This window comes from Pteropus alecto, unplaced genomic scaffold (genome assembly GCF_000325575.1).
Source record: "Pteropus alecto unplaced genomic scaffold, ASM32557v1 scaffold134, whole genome shotgun sequence".
Taxonomy (NCBI): domain Eukaryota; kingdom Metazoa; phylum Chordata; class Mammalia; order Chiroptera; family Pteropodidae; genus Pteropus; species Pteropus alecto.
Genome location: NW_006436283.1, coordinates 7329748 through 7340352, shown reverse-complemented (window position 1 = coordinate 7340352; position 10605 = coordinate 7329748). Strand labels below are relative to the sequence as shown.

The 10605-nt window shown below is 41.8% G+C and overlaps 1 pseudogene; it reads left to right on the top strand.

Moving 5' to 3' along the window:
- Positions 1–6004: 6004 nt before the first annotated feature.
- LOC112480073 lies at positions 6005–6123 on the top strand (annotated as a pseudogene).
- The last annotated feature ends 4482 nt before the right edge of the window (positions 6124–10605 follow it).

Here is a 10605-nt window from a genome sequence, read left to right as displayed (position 1 = left end):
TAATTTTTGCAACACTGTCAGCATTTTAAAGATGACAAAATTGAGGCTGTGGAAAGGTTCAAGGGGCAAAGTCTCGATCTGAATTCACCTAGATTGATTTCAAAGTTTTTGTTACTTCCATTACGCCTATGGGCATCTTCTTCATACACTGAGTTTCTAAGAAGCAGCATCTTAGAAGTATGCACCTGTGCCCATCTTAAATTACCCCCTTCTTTGCATGGTTCTTTCTATGATTAAAGTCAATTAAAGTTTTATTTGGGGACTATAATTTCCTTCTGAGTCCTACACATTTTGGAAAAGAGAAGTGAAAAAAATTCTGTTTTTTATAAAGTGTTTGGAGTAGTAAAGGGAGATTGAGCACAAACAGACTCTGGAAGAAAACCAAGGAGAGATCAGGAGAATGTGAACTCAAGGAGCTGAACAGAGTGGTAGCGATGTTGTATGATAAAGTACTGATACAGTTTCTATATTTTAAACAATCAGCATACATTACTGTAGCAAATAAAAACAAAGGAAGACACCTCCCTCGGTTAATAACTGTGTGACCTCTTGGGTAATCTATGAGAAGACTTGAGTAAATAGAAATATATGCACATTTAAGTGTAAAAGTCACCTGAATACACCCAAGATTTCTAGTTTCCCCTCAATCACAGACACACATTAGCTGACCTTAGACAACTCATTTCATTTCTCTGCATCTGAGACATCGGAAAATATATTAATGCACTAATATATCCCATGTCCCTTCTTCCCAAGTTCAAATAAAAATAAGTCACCTATATTTAAATTAAAGGTCACGAACAAGGGTATAAAAAAGGATATACCAAGTTCCTAAGAATCTTAAATCCCAGAAACTCAAATAAGTCCCATAGGGATGTGAGGAGTTGCCTAAGTGTGCAGAAGTCCAGAAAGACTACCTTGACTCATGCTCCAAAAGCTGTGTGAGGCGACCTTCTTTCCATTTCTTTCTTTTCACTAGAAGATCAATGCTAAGATTTTCTCTGGTAGACTTCTCCTAGCTCTTGATAAGATTTTTTGACATCAGGGAAGAATAAAAGAAACCCCTAAGATTCCTCTCCCGGATGTTGCACAACTAAAACCCTTACACCTTGATGAGGGAGTATAAATTGGTGCAACCTCTTTGGAATATTTAATCTTATCCCCTGAGACTAAAAGTATGCATAGCATGCAGCCCATACACGTGTCCTGTTAATGTTCTATTTTTTGATCCGGGTGCTGTTTACATGGTTGTGCTCCATTTGAAAATATATTGAGGTTATGCTTAAATTGGAACATGTTTCTGTATATTTATTATACCTCATAAAACTTTTTTTAAAAAATCCTCTCCTACTCTAAGTTTGCACGATGTAAATGAATGGCCGGGGAGCCTTAGCTGATAATGATGGTTAAATGTATCATCTCATAGGATCACAGCGACCCTATATTATGGATTGAATTACTTCTTCCCCAAACTGCTGAAGTCCTAACCCCAGTACTTGTGAATGAGGATCTTATTCGGAAATTGGGTGTTTGCAAAGATGATGAAATTAAAATGACGTCATACAGTATCTGTCATTCTGTCTGACTGAGCTCACTTAGCATAATACTCTCAAGGTCCATCCACATTGTCCCAAATGGCAGGATCTCCTTCACATTATTTAAATGACATGCTGGTGGGTGTGTGCATCACTTTTTATTTTTATCAGTTCATCCACTGACAGGCACTTAGGTCGTTCTCATATGTTGGCTATTGTGAATGATGCTGCAATAAACATGAGAGCACAGATATCTTTCAATATTCTGTTTTCATTTTCTTTGGATATATACATGGGAGTATAGTATTACTTATATGTGGAATCTAAAAAAAGCCAAACTCGTAAAAACAGAGTACACAGGTGGTTGCTGGGGGCTAAGGAGGGGAGGAATTGGGGAGATACTGTTTAAGGGTACAAACTTGAAACCAATAGAAAATAAGTCTTGGAGAGCTAATGCACAGCATACTGATTAGAGTCAACGAGATCGTATTATAAACTTCAAAGTTGCTAAGAGACTAGATTTTAATGCTTCTTATCACAAAAAAAAGGAATAATAATTATGTGACATTATCGATAGAGGTGTTAGCTCATGCTAAGCTATGGTGGTAATCATATTACAATACAAAAATTTATCAAATCGGTATACTTCGTACCTTAAACTTACATGATGTTATATGTCAATTGTGTCTCAATTAAAAAAATAAATAAGGTCAAACCAAGTTAGGGTAGACCCTGGCGCAACGTGGCTGGTGTCACTGTGAAAAACAGAAGAGACACACAAGGGAAGAGCACCATGGAACAAGAGAGGCAGAGGCTGGAGCGATATGTCTATAAGCTGAGGAACACCAAGGATTACTGGCAATAGCTGAAGTTAAGAGAAAGGTATGGAACAGTTTCTTTCCTAGAGCCTTCAGACAGAATGGCTACGCCAACACCTTGGTATTGGACCTCTGGTCTCTAGATCCTGAGAGAATAAACTTCTGTTGTTTTAAGCCAACCAGTTTGTGATCATTTGCAATAGCTGCCCTAGGAAATTAATACGCCCTACAAGGCAGGTGTTGCTATTGAGTAAGGTAACTAAGGATCGACGAGGTTATGCAACCTGGCCAGGAGTGTACAGAGAACGCTGAGCCCACACGCAGCCTCAGGCCTGACTTTAAACCAGGGGCTGGTGACCACATCGCCAAGCCAGTTCCCAGTAACTTCCCCATTATAACCATCCTCCTGTACTGTGTTTGCTGATGGGAGTTTGTTGCCTCTGAACTAGTTGTGAACCAATTGTTGGTCATTTAAAACATTTAATGGTACCCGAGTCTCCTGAGAAGGCAAGCAAACCTATTTTTGCCACGCATAATATTCCTCTCTAACTTGTAGTAATCGATCAAGGAGAACCCCCCTCCCCAAGGAACTTTAGATGAAGCCAACTCCGCTTCTAGTTTCTGTAACATGTGACAAAGGTAATACTCTACACCCACCTCATGTCCCTAGACACGGTGAAGAATTCTTAAATGAGTACGCACCCCAGAGCCCGGCAAGGCCAGCGAAATTTCCAAAATCTTCATTTGATCTCTCAGAAACTTCCTCTTTCTCACTAGACTCACACGAGGGAAGAGAAGGCTCCAGAGTGAGAAAGAATTGCCCAAATTAGGAAGTGAGGGCTCCGGTCACCACATATAACTAAGCGTCAAATTTAATCATGGTTGAAGCCAGACCTTCGGTGGAACTTTTAGCTTATAAAAGACAAGAAATGAACTTTTGTCTCAGCACCATTTCTAATGGGTTTTCCATCTGCAGCCACAGAGAATCTAACCTAACACAACTTTCTCTTCAACGATCTCCATAAATACTATATTTATTTTAGGAGGTGTCTCCTTCTGACAGTTACTCCCACCTGTGATATCAGGAAAAGCTCTAGGATGTTGAGAAATAAGATGGAGTTCCAAGAGCTTTGCCTCTGATCATCTCTTCCAAGCTGAAGAAGGACAATAAAAGTTGAGGTGACCACGCAATTCGCTGGGCATGTGTCCTTTTATGTTCTCGGTGAATCTTTTTCTAGCAAAAGCCCTTTCATCTCTCTTAGCTTTTCCCAGAGACTAATTAGAAACATGGCAACGAAAGACCGCCCTTACCTGCCAAAAGTTTAGTGGTCCAGAGGGTAGGGGATGATGGTAGGGAACAGAATCCATCTGGCTGCTGACAGCATGTAAGGCAGGAGAGTGAAGCATGAAGACCCACGCGTAAGAAAGAAAAAAGACCTTTAACAAATCTCAGATTCAGAAACATATACTAAGCATCTCTTCCTTAGCGCTCAGAAGCAGCCTGAGACCTCTTAAGTTTTCCTTAAGTTTGGAAGCTTTATCATTGGCAGAGGCAGTAAATAAATTCTCTTACATGCTGCCATTAAGGAGTTAAGCAACACCCTGGCAGTTTTTTTTCTTTCTCTTTCGTATTAAGATAATAAAAGGCCCCCATTTTAAAACTAATTTACCCTCTAAAAAATTAAAGCATTTTTACCACTGTTTGCTTTTCCAGTTTCTTTAATTTGGGTAATTGCTTAGTCAACTTTCAAAAATATATATTCTGTCTTAAAAAAACAGCCAAATATGACGGATCACCTTCATTTTCATTTCAGATTTGGCATGCTGGACCCAGATTGTGTATTCTTTCCATGGCGCCACACCAGCGTCGGATACTTAATTAATTTCCTTTCGTTTGTGCAGGCTTGCACTTAAAGAGACAGTGTCCCATTTTGATGGCTTGCTTTTGGCCGAAGTTCAAAAGTATCACTTCTTAAATCTTTTTTTTTTTCCTTCAAAACTTCCCAGAGTGCTATATAGAAAAATAAAATAAAATAAAAACACCCTGGTGTTTTTCTCTACCCTCACCCTCCTCTTCACCACTATTCCTTTCAGTCTTATTTATTCTTCATTTAAACCAATCCTTTCTGAGAGAGAGAGAGAGAGAGAATGAGAATGAATATGGAAGAAATCACAAGATGCGTAAGATGCATGCGCCTTGTTTCCCTCTGACTGGCATTTGCTTTCAAAGCTGGGGGTGGGGGGAGGGGAGGTTCTCCTTGATGATTACGGTGACTGGTCAGAACCACTGGGAATAATCGAAGACGTTTTAAACACGAAGACAGTGTCTTCTCGCTGCAAATGAAGACCTGCGACCTTCTCAGCAGATCTTCCACATCGTCTTTGGGCTAAAAATTAAAGACAGGTGATAACTAGGTGCCTCTGGGAGTCAGTACATACACAGTTTGACATCCGACAGGAAGTGAGAGAGCTGAGTGTTTGCAATAGAGAGAGAGAGAGAGACGGATGACCCCGGAGAACATGCTTGTATCGCGCCAGTCTTTTTTCTATTGGAAAGTCCTTAATCATCGGCACACCACGTCATTTTAGAACGATATGTCCTGGGTCATAGGTACCGTACACCAGGGTGTTCGGTATTGCATTATATCCAGCAATTTTATATTCTGTGTCCTGAGCAAAAAGAATATATTTTTAACCATAGAATGTTGCGCGGTGATTTTTTTTCCCTGCCTAAACCTGGCTCTCTACCCAAGGAAGGGACATGGGGATGGAACACTTAACCCCCAGCTTGCAGGGCACTAACCAAGGAGAATTCACTAGGGGATTTTGGCTTTAGCCTAGGTCTGAACCTCGCCTTCCTATTCCTTTGTCTCTGTTTGCTGGTTTGAGACATTTTTCTTCTCTGCTCCCCTCTCTCCTCCTCTCCTCCCCCTTTTTTCCTCTCTCTCTTATATTTTTTTTCATTGTGACAGAATACACATAGCATGAAATTTACGATTTTATCCGTATGTAAGTGTATGCTTCACGGCATTAAGTGCATTCACATTGTCGTGCAACTGTCACCTCCATTCACCTGCAGATCCTTTTCGTCTTCCCCTCCTGAACTCCGTCCCCATTAAACACTCACCCTCCACCCACTCCCGCCTCAGGTCTCGGCAACCACCATTCTCCGCTGTCTCTGCGAATCTGACTATATGTTCTTGGCGCTCCGCGTAAGTGGAATCATAAAGTACTTGTCCCTTTATGACTGGCTTATTTCACTTAGCGTAATGTCTTCGAGGTTCATCCACGTTGGAGCACGGGTCAGAATTTCCCTCCTTTTTAAGACTGAACAATATTCCATTTCAAAGAAGAAATCACAAAATAAATTAGAAAATACTTAGAGATGAATAAAAATGAAAACACAACATAAAACTTATGGGACACATTGAAAGTGGTGCTAAGGGAGAAATTTATAGCTATAAACACTTCCATTAAAAAACAAGAAAGAATCACTACCAATGTATTGTGATGGGCAAGTTGTTCCTTAGCTGTCTGACTTTAGTTCAATGTGTGTAATCATGGGTTATGCTGAAGGAAGACAGGTGACACCAGCATGGCACAAAGTAGGCTAAAAGAGAGAGAGAGAGTAGCTGCCTAAAGACTCAAGAGTTCTACAGCCATGCCACCCTGAACATACCCAATCTCATCTGATCTCGAAAGTTAAGCAGGGTCGGGCCTGGTTAACATTTGGATGGGAGACCCCCTAGGAAGACCAGGTGCTGTAGGCATAAAAAGTAAAAAAATAATAATAATAATAATAAGGGATTGTAAGCTGGCACAGTTTTTGCAATCTGTGAGCTCAACTAAGGGTTGCCTCACCTTAAAAAAGAAAAAAAGAAAAAAAGAACATTATTCTGCTGCCAAGTAGTTTGTTAACCCTTCTAGCAACTTCATCTTTTATCGTGCTTGAAAAATTTTCTCAACACTAACTCGATAAAACTTCTCCATCGATTCCTCTTTCCCAGGTTGAACTGGAAGGTAGGTGGAGAAAATAGGAAGCTTGTGAATCTAACCTTCTGGCCACTCAACCTGACACAGCCTTCCATGGTCAGAGAGCAGAGGTTTGGGCTTTCATAGGCATGGTGAAAATAATTCTTCACTATAATTCAGCTGTCAGTGGACAGGAATCTACTCTAAAATCATTTGTACAACAAAAAGAAGCGATCGAACCTGGAAGGAATGCTGAAGGAAAGCAAGTCCTCTTCCCTCATCTGTATCACCTCTGGCCCCGGACAGTGAGGAACCCACACCTGATATTTTATGATGCCCCTTGGCACTGGCTTTACTGTCTAGTTCATATATTTCATTATATGTGTGTGCGTGCGTATATATCTATATATATACACATATACATATAGGCACACACACATTTAACATAAACATTGTATTTCGGGTTTCTTTGTTACATTTTTGTTATGTTGTGAATAAAAGCATTAAATGTTTATACATATAAATTACATAGAATATGTGTGTGTATATGTATATAAGATCACAGCTGTTACAGAAGTACCCAATTGCAAAAGGAGAGGGAAAAAAGCAAACTCCACTTCACCTCCTTGTATGCAGATGTCACTGTGTCTTTGTGGTCTTCAGAATTTTCTACTTCTTGCTCTACCTGTCGGTTCCTGTATGAGCTCTATTTTCCACAGATGCTCCCATCTTCATGTTGTGATATGGATTTGTGTTGGTTCATTTTCCATCTCAAGTCCAGGATATAGCTCCCATGGTGAAGTGTACCTACCTATCTAAAAATGTATTACAGTGACCTAACAAACGTATTCAAGGAAGAGAAAAAGTAGTGTCAGAGAAGAAACAGCCCTTCAAACAATGCTCTTTCTAATTTAATGATGACGAACAGCAACCAACGTCTCAGAAGGTCTTGTGATTGGTAAATGGGAACGAATGGAGTCCCCTATTGAAAGAAAACTGTCGGAAATATTGGCTAATAAAATTAGGAGGACTCTCCATGCAGTCTGGACCATAACCAAACATGCCGAGTTAACACATCCACTGACCGAGAAGGCCAACTCTCACTGCCAGCTTGATGGCCAAGTCTCGGACGGCCAGACATGCTCAACAGGAATGAAGTTTCTCTGTAGCTGGAAGCGTTGACACAAGGAACAGGACAACTCACAACAACAAGACAGAAGATGATGGTGGCTAATAATCATTCTCAGATTATTTAGCCACACATCTGCCCTCAGAATTTAATCTCCAAGAGATTCTTCCAACGAGAAACAAAATGAGCAGAAGTTACCAGGTATTAAGCGTTGACCGTCATAACTGAATGTCACCTTACTGGATGAATACTATGTATAAGAATTGTGGCCTGCGTTATAGACACGTAGAACTTAATCTCCCCACCACTTACCTGAGGCAAGGACCATCCTCTCCATTTTACAGGTAAAGAAACTGACCCAGAAAGGTTACACAATTGGACCTAGAGCCCAGAGCAAATGTCGAAACTCTGGTTGGCACTTTAATTCATTACCCGTATGTAAAAACAATGCCACAAACCTCCACTAAACAAAAATCATGTAAACCTGGGGAAAACAATGTGTGAGCGGTACCCTGAATAACATAACATTCCAGCAGAGGGGAGGGCAGATTACAGCCTATGGACCAAATCCAGTTCGCCATCTGTTTTTGTATGCTCCACAAACCAAGAAAATTTTTTATACTGTTAAATGGTTGAAAGAAAAACCCAAAGAATAGTTCATGAAACATGAAAATTATATGGACTTCAAAATTTTGTATCATATATAACTTTTTATGGAAACGCAGCCATGCTTACTCATTCGCATGGTGTCTACATCTGCATTTGTGCTTCAGTGGAAGAACTGAGTGGTTGCACCAGAAGTTGGAACTGCATGGTCTGCAAAGCCTGGAATACTTCCTATTTGGTTTTTACAGAAGTTTGCTGGCCCCTGTTCTAGCCAACAGACCTAGGAATCATCTCATGCAATGAAGCCTTCATCACACTGATGGTGAATAGCACAGGTCTTCCTCGAATCTTCACTAACAGTATAGCACAAACAGACACACTCAAATACCCAAATCTGTGCCTGGTACTAAGATAAATTTGAGGTCAAGTATTCATTTTCTAAAAGGATTCACTGTAAGATGTCATGTCTCAGCGGTGCCCAGGAGAGTATTTCAGATGTGATTTGAGCTGCAAACTTGATTTCATTCGCTCTTTCATGGGGTAAAATGAGGTACACCTGTTTAGCCAAACTCGGTCCAATACAAATCTGTCTTGAATCCCATCTAAGGGAGGTTAATTTTCAGAGGACCAGAGGGACCTCATTATAATCACTGCTCCTTCTGCCCCAGATGCCCAGGCCCAGCCTCCCAAGATGCTCAGGCAGGTGAAGCTAGCAAATCAGAATTTGGCTTCAGCCATTTCTCAGCCAGGTTCTGGAGGAAAATTATGTTGGCAGGGGAACTAAAATTGCCAGTTTTTTGTTTGTTTGTTTGTTTGTTTGTTTTAATAAAAGGATATAAAATAGGTGAGACAGGGCAGAGGGTAAAACAAGATATTCAAGATACGCCATTTCAAAGCCAGAGGAGATCTAAGACGATTTTAGGGGCACCTTCTATGTTCCGTTTGTTTAACACCTGGCAGTGTGGTGATAGGTATTCACCCTGGACCACTGAGCGAAGAAAGGTTTCGCCACTAAGACAAATGCAAAACAAACTGATGGTCTCACGGGCCAAAATCAGGCTGTACGTAGAGTGTTCTCAGATGAGAGGAAGTAACCCAGGGAAAGTAACAACGCGTCAGATTTCCCGAGGGCTGCTGGCTGAGTTCCGTCATCACAACTCAGGGACCTCCCTGGTACCTTCTCGTGCATGCTGGAGTGTCCCTGACCACGCTATTTAAAGCTGCCATTTCCCCCGGCCACACCCACTCCCTCTCCGGCTTTGTTCTTCTCCACAGTGCTCGCCCGGTGTCCCACGTGTCTGTGTGCTGTCTGCCTCCCACCTCTGAGATGTGAGCCCCCCGAGGGCAAGGATTCCGTGTGTCTCCTGAGTTCTCAGCCCAGAGCCTGGCCCACAGGATGCACACGGATATTCCCGCAGGAATAAAATGACTTGAAGAGGCTTCTCATCAAAACGCCAGAAAGAATCCGCTTGCTCTTTGAGAGCTCCCTCATGAGTAGACCTGTTCTTCCCTCCACATACTAGGAAGACTAGGCTGATTTGTAAATCTTTAAGTCAGAGACCAATTTCCCCTGTCCTTCGCTGTAGTATTTGCTCTGTGCCATCGGCCAGAACCAGAAGAATGACTAAGTTCCAAACGTTCCACGCCTGACACCTCACAGGTACTTGATGCATGCACGTGACCATCTGAATTGCTGAATGAACGAATAGATGAAATAGATAATAAGTAAATGAACTTGCATGCACTGGTAACTAACCGCCAGCAAGAACGTTCACTCTGCAAATTTAAATACTTAGTATCCTCGATGCGATTCTTTCCAGGTTCGCCTTCCCCCTCTCTGATCTTTTCCTCTTGACTCCTTCTAAAACTTATTTTCCTGTACCTTCCCCTTAAATAAGAATATATTCAATGGTTATAAAATACACTAGTATTTCATATGTCTTTCCATATCAGAAATACTTAGGAGATGATCATACCTGCACAGTACACGAAGAGAAGAATAATAAAGCCGTTTGTGGCCCGAGGTTACCGGTCCTGGGGTTCTGCTGGCCGAAGCCCTGCCCTGTGGTTCCAGAATACCCAGTAGCAGCCCAGTTAAAGTAACATGTCTGGATATTTGTAACCCACCCAAGGCACGCCAGGATACCGCAGCTCCGCAGCGGGGAGCTCCGTCCTGCGGCTCCGCTTCCATGCCGCTGGTCAGTCCCATCCACTCACATTTTTAATCGTCATCTAGCGAGCGATGACTCCCACATCTAGACCTCTTCTCCAAACATCCCCCCCTTTCTTGGCTCCCAGGTCAGAATCACATGTGCCACCGCTGACTGAACACATTGGGGTGCTCCTCACCTGACTACCTCCTCTATTTAAAACATGCTCCCTTCCAGATTCAACCTGTGGCGACTAAACCTGTGATCCAAACCGGAAGCATCAGAGTCGTTCTTGACTCATTTCTCATTCTGCTTAGCCAGGCTATCTTCTCTCCTCCGTATCAGCTGACTCTCCTTCTGTTCAAGCCCATGTTATCTTCTGCATGAACTAAACA